This window comes from Ambystoma mexicanum, chromosome 11 (assembly GCF_040938575.1).
Source record: "Ambystoma mexicanum isolate Mex_15411 chromosome 11, UKY_AmexF1_1, whole genome shotgun sequence".
In the NCBI taxonomy this organism is placed as follows: domain Eukaryota; kingdom Metazoa; phylum Chordata; class Amphibia; order Caudata; family Ambystomatidae; genus Ambystoma; species Ambystoma mexicanum.
Window position 1 is genome coordinate 1212194590 of NC_090934.1, and position 14984 is coordinate 1212209573.

General features: G+C 45.2%; 1 protein-coding gene and 1 non-coding gene across 2 annotated transcripts in view; one reads left to right on the forward strand and one right to left on the reverse strand.

Moving 5' to 3' along the window:
* The window catches only part of LINGO1 (leucine rich repeat and Ig domain containing 1), a 6683609-nt gene that overhangs the window by 4898099 nt on the left and 1770526 nt on the right, over positions 1-14984 (forward strand). The gene's annotated exons all lie outside the window — the stretch shown is intronic.
* LOC138505295 (U1 spliceosomal RNA) lies at positions 6919-7080 on the reverse strand. Its single transcript, XR_011280109.1, has one exon. It is a non-coding gene; the product is annotated as a U1 spliceosomal RNA (small nuclear RNA).

Genomic DNA, 14984 nt, shown 5'->3' on the forward strand with positions numbered 1-14984 from the left:
CAAGGTAACACCGCTGTGGCCCTGGGCCAATGGGGAGGCTGAGAGAATGATGCAGACGCTCAATAAGGTTTTTTGCATTGCCCAAGGGGAAGGCAAGTGCCTGGAAAGGGCACTGTACAAATTCCTGCGAGGATACCGCAATACTCCCCATACCTCCACGGGGGTGGCTCCAGCAGAGGCAATGTTCCAACGGTGCCCTCGAGACTTACTACCAGAGCTCGGTGAGCGGGAGCCCATTGTAATCAGCAATGAAGAGGTGGAGCGGGAGTGCCATGAACGGACTGCATCAGGGAACATTAGCAGAGGACTGAGGCCGCAGAGGTTTGTGCCTGGAGATGAGGAACTGGTAAGGAACCAGCACCCCCAAGGAAAACTGTTGCTTACTTATGAGCCGATACCACTGGATGTGGTGGCGGTAAAAGGGTCAATGGTGACCGCCTGCGACTGAGGCACCTCTGTAACACGCAATGCAAGCTTCTTCAAGCGCTTGGGAGAGCCATGGACTGAGCCAAGGACTGACCCTATGCCCAGCGGGCCGGCAGTGGAAGTTCCGGATGAAGGGGGTAGTTTCCCATGCCTCCATGGCTTGGGATCCGGGGGGAGAAGGAAATCCGAGCAGAGATGTTGGCAGGAGGTACCCCCAGAGGACTGTGTGAGGGAAACCTGCCTGTCTCACGGACTTTGTGTTGGAGTAAGACTGTGAGTGGGAGACCTGAATGTCCCGGGGACCCGGGTGGCTGCTATTAAAGGGGCTCTGGGTTTTGTGTGCAGTGAATGTAGTGGTTAGAACTGTTGAGTATCCTTTGTTCATTATTTTGATATGAAAATGGAGGAGTTTGATGCTGCCCCTTTAAGGGCTGTACGCAGGCGGTGGAGTGACGTTGCACTCCGCTGTGTGCACTGTAAGTAGTTTCAACCCAGCACTCCAACTAAGTCAATGCCTTTCGTGAGATGCCCAGCTGGAACCCTTAATTATATATTTTTATGTCTAAAGTTCTTTTATTTTTGAACGATGTACCCTCATATCACGCCCCTCTCTTTGAATCCCCCCGGTCTCACTGAACCAAGAAGTAGGTTGTTTTGCAAAGTTAAAAGATTTATTTGATGAATTGAACAATATATATATATATATATATATATCACACTTTTATGAATTATGAACAATATCTAAATATCACACTATTAATATTTATACAATGATCAGCATTGGGTGATATTACAATGATCAACAATCTCTTTAATCAATAGGAGTCTGGATGAAAAGAATAATGTAGCATAGGATAAAACTTAGTGTGGGTGCAATGAAATGCAATGATAGGAAATTAATGCAGCACAGAAATAAAACTTGATATGAATTCAATCAAATGCAATATAATTACTCTTTTCCCCTGATACTACTCAATCCCCCCTAATATGCAATATAGAGATGGAAGGGGAGAAAACAGGTTTCAGGAATACACACTCTTAAATGCAGTTTCAATCCCAATTCCCCCAGCAAGCTTTAGAGCGAAACAGGAATGATTTTTAACAGGTCAGATGCTTTTGAATGTGGTTTGTAATGAATGGAAACATGGTAAAAATTGATTTAATTCTCTAAAATGGATTCAGAACTAGTGGGAGCTGCTTTGGATAGGTTGATGTAAACACTAGCAATGATGGTTGAATAACTAGCAGATAGGAATCTGAATTCAGAGGTAAAATGCAAGAAATAGCTGTTTTATAGGGGATGAAATTGAGCCAAATGCAGATTCGCAGCAACTTTTTCCATGTGCGGGAAATGCGATTGCTGCAAAACGATAAGGAGTTTGAATGCATTGAGGATGTTTGCCTCGAAATGACACTTAAATTTCGTTTCTAGCATGTACGGTTCAGAAGTTACAGAGGTTTTAATAAAGGTCGATTTTTCTCAAAAAGAGTCAAGATTTCAAATGAGAGATGCGCTGTTGAAGATTACAAACAAGGATTTCTTAACCCTAAGGGAGGCTATGAAGATGCGAGATACCAACGGTACAGCCACCAGTCCAGAGGCACCATCTTTGCTCGCTGCGACACTTGCCTTTCTTCAGCATATATATTAGCACAAAGATGATTTATCACTACAATTATCACAGGATTGTATGGATGAAAGAAGGATTCAGGACAGACAAAAGAGATTCTACAATGCAGTTCTGGATATGATAGAAAGGGTTGGATAGGATTACTTAAGGATAAGAGATTGGCTATGGACAATTCTATGATAAATACTCACAACTATGGGTTTTGGAATAGGCCCGTCAAAGATCTGGTCAAGGGTTTGGACTGGAATCTGCTCGCCACCAGACAGGATTCAGGGCACCTAGTTCTGCTCTCAGCACGGCACTCTGTCTCTGCACGGCCTCTTGGACTGGATCTGACGGGTTGGTTCTGGGTTACAGCTCTGCTCTACTGGTTTGGATCTCTGGGTTCTAGCAAGAGTTCTTGGCAAGAAGCAGAAAAACAGCACAGCCCGGCTGTTGAATTGGTTGTGCCCCTTGGAAGTTTGGGGTTAAAATCAGGTTGCAAGATTTTACAGGCCAGCTGAGAAGGGTTCAGCTTTGGATTGGGCCTTCTGCTTCAGAGTTCTGGAGTCTTGATCTGGGTTCTGGAGTCTTGGTCTGGGTTCTTCCTGCAGAGCGCTTCGCCGGTAAATCAGTTGATGGGTGAATGTCTGTGTGTCTGTAGTCCTCAACAGTCCCTATTTATGTTTTTCCCAAGGGGATGGGTAGGCTGATTATACTAAGACCAACCCTCTAAGAAGCCTATTGGTTAAAGTCTTCCCTCTCTCCTGATTTGAGAAGGAAACAGTGTGTCATAATGTGTCGTAGTGATGCTGCAATTTACAATCCAGGGAAAACCTCCCCTTTGTTCCTACACAGAAAATCTGTTTTTCATATAAAACATATTTCCAATATCACCAACTTGCTTATAATACATATTTACATTACAGATTAAATAAGGCACCTATCTGTCCAAGTCCCATCTTCCTAAGAGTTTCGGTTCACAGATGACAGTTTTTCGCGCTTTTGGTTGGTTGCCCAGTGTCAGATCTGTACACATTTTTCCAGATACATGCACATAACATCTGGGCATACTCCTGTTAAGTTCCATATTTTTAGCATGATCACAACTGCTACAAAGTCCACATTTTGATAGTTATGTCTCTGAATATCGCACCAATTCCAGAGTGGTTTTAAAACGTGAGCCGAATTTTCATTTTAACAACACTATATTTACAGATTTTTACCAAGTTTGTTCTGTTTTCTATGAGTCTTTTTCAAAAAGATATTTTCTGTGCTATCCGAATAAACAAAACTGTCTGTCTCCGCCCCAAAGGTTTTGGCTGGGCCAGAGCAGTCCCACGCTTCTTCCTGCCAGCATTTGTTTTCTGTCAGACCCGAATTTGCATTGCCTTTCATTCAAGGGAGTCTTTTGTTTCTTGTCAGAGCAACAGGCAAAGTCCCCTCCCATTTCCTTTCACACCTCCCTGCCAGTTCTTCAGCAGAGGGCAGGGGGGAAGATTCCTTTGTTTGGGGAGAAACTGTGGAATGTCTTTGAAGCGCAGTGTGGCTGGCGTTAACTTACTTTTAAAACAATGTTTAAAATAGTCTTTCTCTAAAATACAATTTACATTTTTACAAATATAGACACAAATCTCTTAATTCCATCTTTTTTAAAACATAGAGATCGAATTGTCACCCTATATTGCTTTTGATGCGAAGTCTCTTCTTTTCCATACTTTGATTTTAATGTACAAGTTTAAACTGACAGGTTAAGTAAATAGCAGTTTCTGACACAGGCGAGCAGCGGTACTGCGCCCATCTTTAAAATATTTTTCCAAGCAAGCATCTTTGAATGTGGATTTTCTTCTGATAAAATATGTTTTCTGCTGACATTGTGCTTAGGTGAATTATTTAAATAAAGTGATGTTTAACACCCAACAAGGATGTTGGATCTTTTGTGATGTTTGGGAACCTTGATTTTTGCACTTTCCACAGCCAAGGAAAAACAGATTTTTAAAGAAGTTCTGGGTTTTCCTTTGCAATACAGCACTGCTCTTTCAAGTAGATTCACTTTCCTCTGTGGGCAGCCAAATGATAGGTTTTGGCAGTGGTCTCCTGTATTACCACTGACATAGGCAAAATGGATTGGCAGCCTATTTTTCAGGTTTTCCTGCACACTTTCAGAGATTTTTAGTGCACAGCCGTTTTTGGGCTCCACTTTGTTGTTTCTGATGCAAGCAGCACACAGTGAGGTTGCAGGGCATAGACCAGTGGGTTAAAGTGTCGCACAGCACTATAAATAAAGGGGCCGTTCTCAGCCTTGCAGAGTGACCCGTGAGCCCGAAGTGCATAGACGTATCCTGGTGCAGTCTGTAGCGGGAGGGGGCACACGGGCATCAGTGTGAACACAGAGCACACCACAACAGTGGGTGACGTGAGCCCAGAAGTAAGTGATCACGTAGCGTGCCCTGGCTTCATTCAGTGCGTGCATTCATCCCACCCCATCCTGCTGAGCTCCTGCAATCATATTTCCAGAATAGCAGCTCTGCAAGCCGGCTGGAACTGCCCAGGCTAGGTCTGTTCAAGTCTTTTCTCTATTTTGTGTGTCCTTCATTTGTGGCTTTTCCTTTTACACTTAATAAACCAAATTGTTCACACAAAATGATTGTGGGCAAAAGCGTTTTCACTGAAAGTGTCTCATGCCATCTCTGAGCTGATCACTTGCTCTGCTTCCCGTATCCTGAAACTCATGCTTTGCTCCCCGGTCCATGTGTCATCCTTCTCTGGAACCAGACCCTGTTTTGGAAAAATGTAGGCACTTGCTGTAAAGATAAGATCAGTAAATCTATTTCAGCTGTTCAAGATCCTGCCGGCAATTAAAAAGGTTCTACGTTCATTCAAGAGTGTTTTTTTCGATGAGTGTTTTGCCAAATTAGTTTTCTTCTAGGAAAACCCTCAATGAAATGTCATTTTTTTTATTTTTGGGGGGTTCAATTAATTTTGCACAGCTCCCTACCCCTCACCCCACCCCTTATATACCCTTACTCACAACCCCATATATTTTTCGATTCTTTTTTTGAGAAAAGAAATCAGCAAAAATCCCATAAAAAAACCACTGTCAATGAATAAACGTCATACCAGTAAAAAATATAATGATCCGCTGCAGATGCCTCCTTTTCAGAACCGCAACCAGGATTGCCTCGCCTGAGAACGTCCTCCTCGTAGATCCTGATTTCACCAAACATCACAGACTTTCATTCATACTTTCAAATCCTGAACGGCGTCTGGAGTTTAGAGCCATGCTTAAAGCCCCATCACCTTTCTAAACTTGTTCCCCACATGCCCTCACTTCTGCATCTTGAAATGTAGGCAAACTGTCGCTATGCAGATGTTTTGGCCTACCACTCCCAAGATCCCATGATCTCTCACTCTTGACTATACTGGCTAGGGATGATGGTAGTTCTAGGCTAAAGTGGGATGCATTTTGATGGTTGGATCCTTTGTCTTGTCCCCCACCGCCCGCCTTACCCCCGGCTCTGCCAATACACCTCTACTTTCTTCGTCCCTTTATGCAGAGACTATGCTGGCCAAGAACAAGCACCAAAGGAGACAGAGATGTTGACCCCTCATCCACATCGCGACAGAAGCATTTATCTATGTGTAACAAGTAGACTTTCTCCATTTCGCTAGTTGACCTGTTTTTCCGCTGGTAGTTGTAACAAAAGAGACATGCTTTGGCTAACCTCAGCTGTTGCCAGTTCCATGACAAATTAGTATATACTCGTGAACATGACAATGCATGTCTCACTATAATTTCCTGATTGAGGTCTGTGACTTGATGCTCACACTGGCATATTTCTGCCCTGGTTAAACACTTCCATTTTGCTGCTGAGTGGTTTTTGGTCCTGACTGTGTCCTGCTCAACTAGTTTAGCATATTTCTGTCAAGGCTGATATAAGATAGCCAATGGTGGGCAGTGCCTAACCTGATTAATTGATGATTGAAGCTAACCGGTTGGATGATGGGTCATGCTTTGAACCAGGCTTGTCCAACCTTTTTGAATGTGGGGCCGAAGTATTAACTTTTTGTCACCCAGTGGGCCGGCGAGCCAAAAGTCAACAACCTCACCCAAAGCAGTATATTGAAAAGCGATATTGTGTGACCTTTGACACAATAGCATCACAGGCAGTGATAGCCATGCAGTCCCAAAGATAGCTTTTGGTGACATGGGCAGTGATCAAAGGTTAGTTGCTTGTGATTTCTTTCAGTGCCTATTTGTTCATATTTTTCTGAAATGGTAGGGGCGACCGAGCATAACGAGGGAGCTATAAGGATCTAGGGAGGGTTTGGGGGGCTTCCCCTCCAAGAATTTATTTTCAAGTATGGGGTTGAAATGGTGCATTTTACAGCAAAAAGGTGACTAAAAAGCCATAAGTTTACAATCAGTTCTAAAGGGGAACATGAAAATTCCATGTCACCAACAGCAGAAAAGAACATTTTACAACACAACACATTTTAATGATCAATGTGTCCACAGTGTAAGACAGCACTGTCACTGATGTAACACATTGTCATGCTGGTTGTACCCAAAATATGCCTCTGCAGCAACTTGTCTATGCTGGCTGTTCCCAATATAGGCCAGCATTGTCCTGTATAAAGCATGATTGATTCTGCCTGAGCATGTGCAGTGTGCCCAATACATATGGCAGCTTATCTCTGTAATACACATTATTTCTGTGGTGATGAAAGAAGCATAATTCAATTCAACAGATAACATGTGGAAAAGCGATCATCCAAAGGTGAACCTGATTGAAGAAACGCAATGTGAGCACAATCTTAAAGTATGCAACCTAGCAGGCCTAGTGCACACTTTACCTTTTCTTTCTTTCACCAATAAATTGGGGGGAGAGCGCGAACGCAGTCCCCCACTACCAGAAATGATGCAGTCGCGTATCCCGCATTTGGGGACATAGCAGGGGTTAGCAAATCCAATGTGCAATGGGTAAGCCTCACCCTGGGAGATCTGCCCTTGAGATCAGATTCTCCCCTGCCAGCTAAGTATGAGTTGCATGCAAGAGGGCAGGGGTTGGGCCAGTTCTGCAAGCCCCGCTAAGCGAGGGTGAGAAGGCAGGCCCTGACCCAGCCCCCCCCGTAAGCTCTGAGCGTCTGCAGAGCTGCTTGCCCCATGTGCAGGGGGAAGCTCCGGCAGGCAGAGCCCAGCAGAAGAGCAGATTGTAGCACAGTTCCTTTCTCCCATCAGGCCCTGCTCAGCCTGAGATTTGTATAAATAGCAGGATGGCTCAAGCAGGCCTGTTGCCCCACACAGGCCCATGGCACCTCCAGAGCGGAGCTGCTCAGCGCTGGGCCCATTGACACCATCATAATCATCCTGGACCTCGACGCTCCACCACCCCTGAAACTCTGAGTTCTGCTCAATGACAATGCTGAAGCTTTGACATCTTTGCCGTAACCATATGCCGTGTTGTGTCAGCCGAGCCTGCACAGTGCCAAAGGCAAGTATTCCCTTGTCCGGGCCCAGAGGTCACCGAGTCTTCCAGTGCCATCCACTTGGCACGGCCTACCCAGTGTTTTCTACCCACAAATCTGCAACACTGCCAAACAGAACTGCATCATTGGGGCCCATTCAGTGGGGCCCATGGCTGCTTCTCTCCGACTTGACCCCAGCAGAGCGCAAAGGCACCTATGCTCCTGGTCTGATGCTGAAAAGCCTGGCTCTGCTGAGATCCGAAAGACAAGAACTGAGGTATTTTGGGAACATAGGGCCTCATTCCGAGTACGGCGCTAACCAATGGCGCTATTAACGCCTTGGTTGACGCCGTACCCGGACCGGCAGCGCCTTGGTGGATGGCGGAATTACCGCCCCATTCCAAGGTTGGCGGGGCGGTAATTCCCCAATCCCCATTTACCCTTCCCCATTCCCATTCTTGCCCCATAGGGCATAATGGGAGTGGGGAAGGCGTCAATTACGCCACCGTAAATTACGGTGGCGTAATTAACATCAAGGTCCCTTAGCGCCATGGTTTTTAACACCTGCTAAAAGCAAGTGTTAAAACCACCATGGCGCAAAGGGAACTCGGAGTATGGCGGTAAGGGATTACCGCCACCGCTCTCGTTAGCGGTGGCCGCTATCCCTTACCGCCATACTCGGAATGAGGCCCATAGTACTATTGTTTTTTGTGTTGCAACTGTATCAGCTCACACCTATCCTGAAGGGTATAGGCTGCCCTCAGACTGCGCTACCAACAGAGTGAAAATAAGTTATACCTGTTGGGATTGCCTGTTTCACTTTTATGATTCGGATCACTGCTGCATGGGTATTAAGCACGTTTTAAATAACCTATCATATCACACATCACAGCAAGGTGTAGGACTGAATTGGCAAAGGGACTGGGGTTCCCATCTGCGATATGTCAAGCTCCCACCCCACCCCCCCATTTGGATCTGAATAAAATATGTGTAACCTTCATAAGCAGCTTACAGAAACATTGGCAGGTGGTTCACTGAGGCCCATTTGCAGGTTGCATTGTGTTATTGGGGCACTACTAGGGTAACATATTGTGCGCTAGCCCTTGGTGTTCCTTTTCCCCGCCGTTTGTGCTTTGAGTGGGGGCAGCATTCTTCCTCCGCGTTTGTTCAAAAAATGTGTTGCTCCCATTTTTATTCTTATTCAGATCTCCGTTATGAACTGTGCACCAACCTGCGCCCAATGTTTTCAGCTCTGTCATCCTGCTTCCAATTGTGCCTGAGCTGATACAGAAAATGCGTTTGTTCCGCATGCGTGTTTTTATTTCTATACATTTTTCCCCCCCATCTGCCATAGTTAAGTGTAGTTTGCTGCTCAACCGTAGTATGTCCAAAAGGGTAGGGTCTTTCAGTCACCCTTTGTGCTGGCTTAGGCACCAGAGAACTCTATGGGGTATGCCCGCCGTGCAACTGGTGTTCCAGTGAGGTTTCAGCTTGCTGTGTACACACAGTATTCCCCTTTCTTCTTTTCAGATGGCTATGCGCTTTAAAATGTGGTTGTCGTATAATTTACGACCTGCCATGTCGAGGGGTTACGCCTGCTTTTCCTCTGCTGTTCCAAAATACAATGTTCCTGGCGGCATCAATTCTTTGCAGTTTCTGCCTGCGGCCGTTTATCTCCCAATGTGTTGTGGGCCCGTGTGTTCCTGCTTCCAAATGAAGCCCACGTTGATTTTAGGAAGGCTCTGGAGCGTTTCAGCAGTGGTACGCGGAGGTGTCGGAGGGGTTGGGTAAAGTTAGTCATCTGTGCGGGCCCTCCAGGCTGCCGTGGTTTCCTCACCCCCTCTGGCCTTATGAGATTCCATTTCCCTTTTCTGCAGGCACCAGTACGCTGGTGCTCCTTTTGCAGCATCCCTGGTCGCAGCTGGCAGAAGCGCCCAGCGTTTTGATGTGCCAGCGGGGTTGCCAAATTTAATTTATTTCTGCAATGTTTGTCGGATATCCGACAAACATTGCATAAATAAACAAATTAACACGTCGTGGCTGAGGACTGTAACTACCTCTGTTGACCCTATGGGGTCACCAGAGGAAGTTACAGTTTTACGCACATTTTTTTTTTTTACTCAAGAGTTGTTCAACATACGGCCTCGCGGGCCACATAAAATGGCTTGGAGGGCCGCATTGTGGCCCACGGGCCATATGTTGGACAACCCTGCTTTAAACCATGGTGTGTGCATTCTTGGTTTTTTGGATCACTTGTTTTGCTGTATGAGATACTTGTTGAGCATTGTTACCCACCATTGCTCAGGTCACAACAGTTGGGGTCATCCGTATGCTACTTTTGATGACCAGGGATGCATAGCTTTTTTTGAAGGCTGTTTAGTTTCTATATGTGTTGGCACTCGAGGCCATAGACATGCATCCTTCAATGTGTGTGCACCCTTGACCCTGCATGACCAATGCTGGCAGTAATTGTAAGGAATTCAACCATCTGCACGGTGGGTGTGTGCAAGCCTGGGCTTTTTTGACATTTTAAATTAATTTGAATGATGATAGATCAACCTCCGGAAAATGTACGGGGCTAATCCTCACACATTTTCCGATGCTCACTGCATGATGTACACATAGATCTGTGTACTCTGGATGGACACAGCCTACATGAGCTGTCCCCCTGTCATATTTAGTTGGAATATGATAGCCAAGAGTACATCAGAGCATCTCAGAATTGGGAGGGCACACCTTCGTACTGCCATGGCCAGAATAATTAACTAAACTAACAAATGCTCCATGGATCCACCCTTTCCTTTGTTAGCTGCTGGTGGCAGCATCACATACTAATCAGAGTTAATTCAAACAGGCCCACAGAAGGACAGGAAAACCCAAACAACCTTTGATATGCACTGTGTCAACCTAAAGCCAGCTGCTGCCTCTCAGTATCAAGGGCAGTGACCTGTCATGTCTGGGACTATGTATGTTCAGTAGTCATCCCCGCAGGGGGACCCAGTTCAGAAGGTACGAGTATGTGGTTTGACGGATACTAAAAGTCTTGCAACAGCTTCAAGGGATACCTGCCACTTTAATCAGGAACCACAGAGAGCTCAATTAATGAGAGAGACCCTTTGATCCACGACAGGAAGTTGGGTGGGACTGAGTATTACATGTTTTCACCCCTTTACCTTTACTGTTTCAAAGCACTCTGGTTATGATGTCAGGCATACAGGAGATAGTTGGTGGGGACCCAGGATTGGTTCATTAAGGTAGGCTTAGCCTACACCAATCACTGTGGCCCATCTGGCTTTAAAAGAGAATTGAGCGCCTCTTTTGGGCAGATGATCTAAAGACTGTGCAAGGAGTAACAAGAAGAACTCATTTGGACCCTGGCTCAAGGTACAGCCTGCCTTACAACTTCCACCAGTGAAGGAAGGCCAGGATTTCCAAAGAGGGAAGCGAGATCCCTCTCCTAAACATCTCCCAGGGAACGGAGGGAGATACTGATTCCAGAGGACCCTCCAGCGGCTCCAGAACCGGTACCCAGCCAGCTTCCTAGGTGGGAAGTGCCAGAAAGTCTCTGAACCAAACCCAGGACAAGGCCAGTGCCTGCAACACTCTCCATGGCTTTGGGCCATCCGCCTTAAAGGATGACACAAGCCCAGTGAATAAGCTAGGAGGAGTGCATCGGCAAGCATCTACCAATGTCTGCCTTAAAGGAAATTTTTGAGCCAGTTGAGCCCCTTGAGCTGCAACCAACTGCACCACTGACTGTCACGCTGCAGTCACTCACGCTGTCAAAGACACCTCAACCAGTGATTCAGACCTGCCGACCAGAACTGAGATAACAATTCCTGATCCTGAGCCACCGTGTAAGCCAGCCTGCATTCGTCCGTCCAACCTCGCTCGCTGAACGGACTGCCGACTGATACCCACAGCTGTCTTCGTCTTGAACTGAGTTGCAAGAGCTGCAAAGCGCCTTGAAACCAACTCAACCCGGTTGAGCTCCAAGAACATCTACAAGAACAAGGTACATTGTGGTTCTGTCCCCCTGGTCCTTCTCCAAAGGCCCTTAGTGATATTTTCTTACCCATTGCTCCATTCCTGCTGAAACCAAGTATCCTTGAACTATTGTGGTTTATTACTTTACTGACTACCCTCCTGCCAGTATCCAGAGTTCATCCCCTTTCATTCTTAAAAACTGTCTGTGCTTCAGACCTTCCAACCAGCACTGAGACAACGATCCCTGACCTCAAACCGCTGTGTAGGCCAGCCTACAGCCATCCATCCAGCCTCGCTTACCAAACTGCCTGCCGCTTCATACCCGCAGCTGTCTCTCATCTTGAACTCTGTCACAGGAGTTGCAAAGCGCCTTCGAACTGACTTGACCCTGTCGAGCACCAAGAACTTCTACAAGCACAAGGCACATAGTGGTTCTCTCCCACTGATTCTTCTCTGAAGGCCCCTAGTGACATGTTATGACCTATTGTTCCCTTTGTGTTGAAACCAAGTATTCTTGAACTATTTTGATTAATTACATGACTAACTACCCCCCAGTCAGTATCCAGAGTGCACCCCTTTTCCTTCTTGAAACTGTCTGTCCTCTGCATTCCTTTACAGGGTGGGTTGTATTTTGTAGTGTGGTAGAACTGTCTGTTGAATAATAATAATAAAGTAGATATGTGTATACAACCTTGACTGTACAGTCCATTTTATCATTGGCTAATAATTGTGTTTTCGCTGTGTTGCAACTAATCAACGATCCATGACCTTGGGGAGATGAGCCTGCATTCCATCCACATTACAAACCTTGGACAAGTAGGTTCAGAATTTGCTAGTGTTTCAAATCTGTTCGGATCCCTTCTGGTGTACTAGAGGTCTGGGGCTGATTGGTGGTTTGGAAACCGATATTCCTCCCTGGAGTACTGGTGCTCTAGAAGTTGATTCATCACAGTAATTCATCCTGTTTTTCAACAGCTAAGCAGTATGTGTTATGCTTGGTGGTGCTGACCACAAATCCCTTTTTGATCACAGTCATTTCACTTTTCCAATATTAAGGTGATTTTAACCTGTTCTCAATAATTGTCGAATTTGCTGATATCGGTTCAGTTTGGCATAAAAACATTAGATTGATGCAATCAGTGTTTACTGTGACTTTCCAATGCTGACTAAGGCTCACCTAGCTGACATTGGATGCAGAAAGTACTGAGTAGGGTACATCCATGCTACTTACTCTTTACCACGCCACACTGGCCTATAGAGCAATAGTGCATTGCCCGAAGTGCAAGCCAAAAATTCTAGTATTGGCCAGTTTTTATGGCCAGAGTGGGTCAGTATTTTGGTCAAAGTGGCCCACTTTGACGAGTTACTTGACTATGCAGCTTCTAATTTTGACCATTGTTACTGAAAACATAGCCTTTAAAATGCACAATTTCCAACACATTTCTCCCCCCAAAAACCGTGGGTACTACCCAAACACTCTGTAACAAAAGGAATGAATTATAATTCGTGAGTGTGGCCCACTTTTTCATTGGTGCCTGAGCCAATTGTATGCTCCAGTCCGACCCTGCTCTTAAGTGCTCCAATTTGGGAACATGTGAGTGGTAACGGGTGTTGATATGATAGGTTATTTATAACGCGCTTAATACCCATAGGTTTCTAAGTGCAAAACTGTGTTGCTCCATGTCGTCTTGCTTCCAAGGCGAGCACAATGCCGCTGAGCTATCCTCCTGATTGCTGTCAATGTTCTGTTGGTTCCCATGATGGTCTAGTGTTGGCCAACCTCTGCCCATGTTTTCCAGCATTACAGAACGAATGAACTTTAAATCGCCCCATCAAGTCTTTCCAGAAGCCATCGGGTTAAACAAAACTGGTCTTGTTGGTTTTACTCAAATTGAAGTTGAAAACTGATGAAACTCTGTCAAGTAAACTGACCCTGTCCATTAAGAGTGGGTCGCACTTGATAAGAGAGGCAGCAGTTTGGAGTTTTCCCATTACCAACCATGGCCACCCCAGAAACATTCGAACATGGAGGGTCCCTCAGTATTAGTGGGACAAAATCAGGGCACACTATATTGCAAAAAAATGCCTAATACAATTTCAACAGTTTATATTCACTGAGGCTAGGTGTTAGGCAGTCAGTGCGTCTTTCATGAAGGCCACAGCATGGGACCCAGCGCTAAATTGTAGCGCTGGTTCCTTGCTTGGCCTCACATTTAACATACCCATACTAAGTTTCACGAAAATATATATATTTTATTTTCAGTGTCCACTGGTGAATGGCATCAAGCGATCAATTAGCTGAACATGTAACCCACGAGAGAAGAGATATCTCGTGAATCTACAGGTCAGTGGCCGCATTGTTATTAGTCAGTCTGGTTGGACAGTTATTTAGATGAACAAACATATTCACAACACTATTTTATTTATTACAGAATATCAGACACTTTCAATACCTGACGAAGGGCATGAATGCCCGAAACGCGTCGTATTGACAATGAAAGACGCACCGAGTGCCTACCACCTAGCCCGAGTGCTTCCTTTCTGCTTTAAACAAAGATTTGTATCATTCTTTATTACCAAAATCTGTAGATTCATTACTTTGATTAATGCATTTTATTTATCATTTCTTTACCTCGTTATTGAATTGTAAGACACAAGTTTGTATGTCAAATGTGCAGAAAACATTCTATCGTTTACTTATATGCTAAAAATGCATCAAATATTTTATGATGTTATATGATATGTGAGAATTAATTTATTAAATTAATATAAACTATTGACATTGTATTAGGTATTTTTTTGCCTTACAGTGTGCCCTGATTTTGTCCCTCTAATACTGGGGGACCCTCCATGTTCATGTCAATGATCGTGTTGACAAGATTCAAATTGGGAGCACCTAAATGTTCCTTGACTTTTCCTTGAACTATTATTTTGTATCCTTACATCAAAAATCTTTTAGTTGTTGAAGATTTAGGAGTGCACCTCTAGACCCCTTTTCTCACTCCCCAGCAACATTAACATTGATAGCAACTCAGCATTCGTCCCAGGGTGCTAAAACCAAATATGAGCCCCAAAACAGAGAAACATGAGGTGCCCATTGCATCCGGGTGTTGTGGTGCCCCGCTGTGATCAAACGTATACCGACCAGGAGCTCAGAGGTGCCTGAAAGGGAGCCAGGCTGGCTCTTAAGATTGCCCTCATGCCAGAAGTGCCCTGCAGGCTGAAGCGAGGCAGACTGGTGGCAATGCCAGAGCAGAAGCGGGAAGAAGAGGTAAAGGGTTGAAAGATGGCAGCCAGTCGTGCACAGGAAAGCACGGAATGGCAGCGTACATTGTTTCATTCAGCCAGTGTTCCCGGCATTCAGATTGGTCTGCACCAGGTGGTCATATGGCAATGAAGTGTAGTCCTATCTTAGCCAATGCTGGTTCACTTTAAAGCTACAGTGCAAACCTCACCGAAGCAGAAGGTTAAACATTGGGGGAATGCTTCATT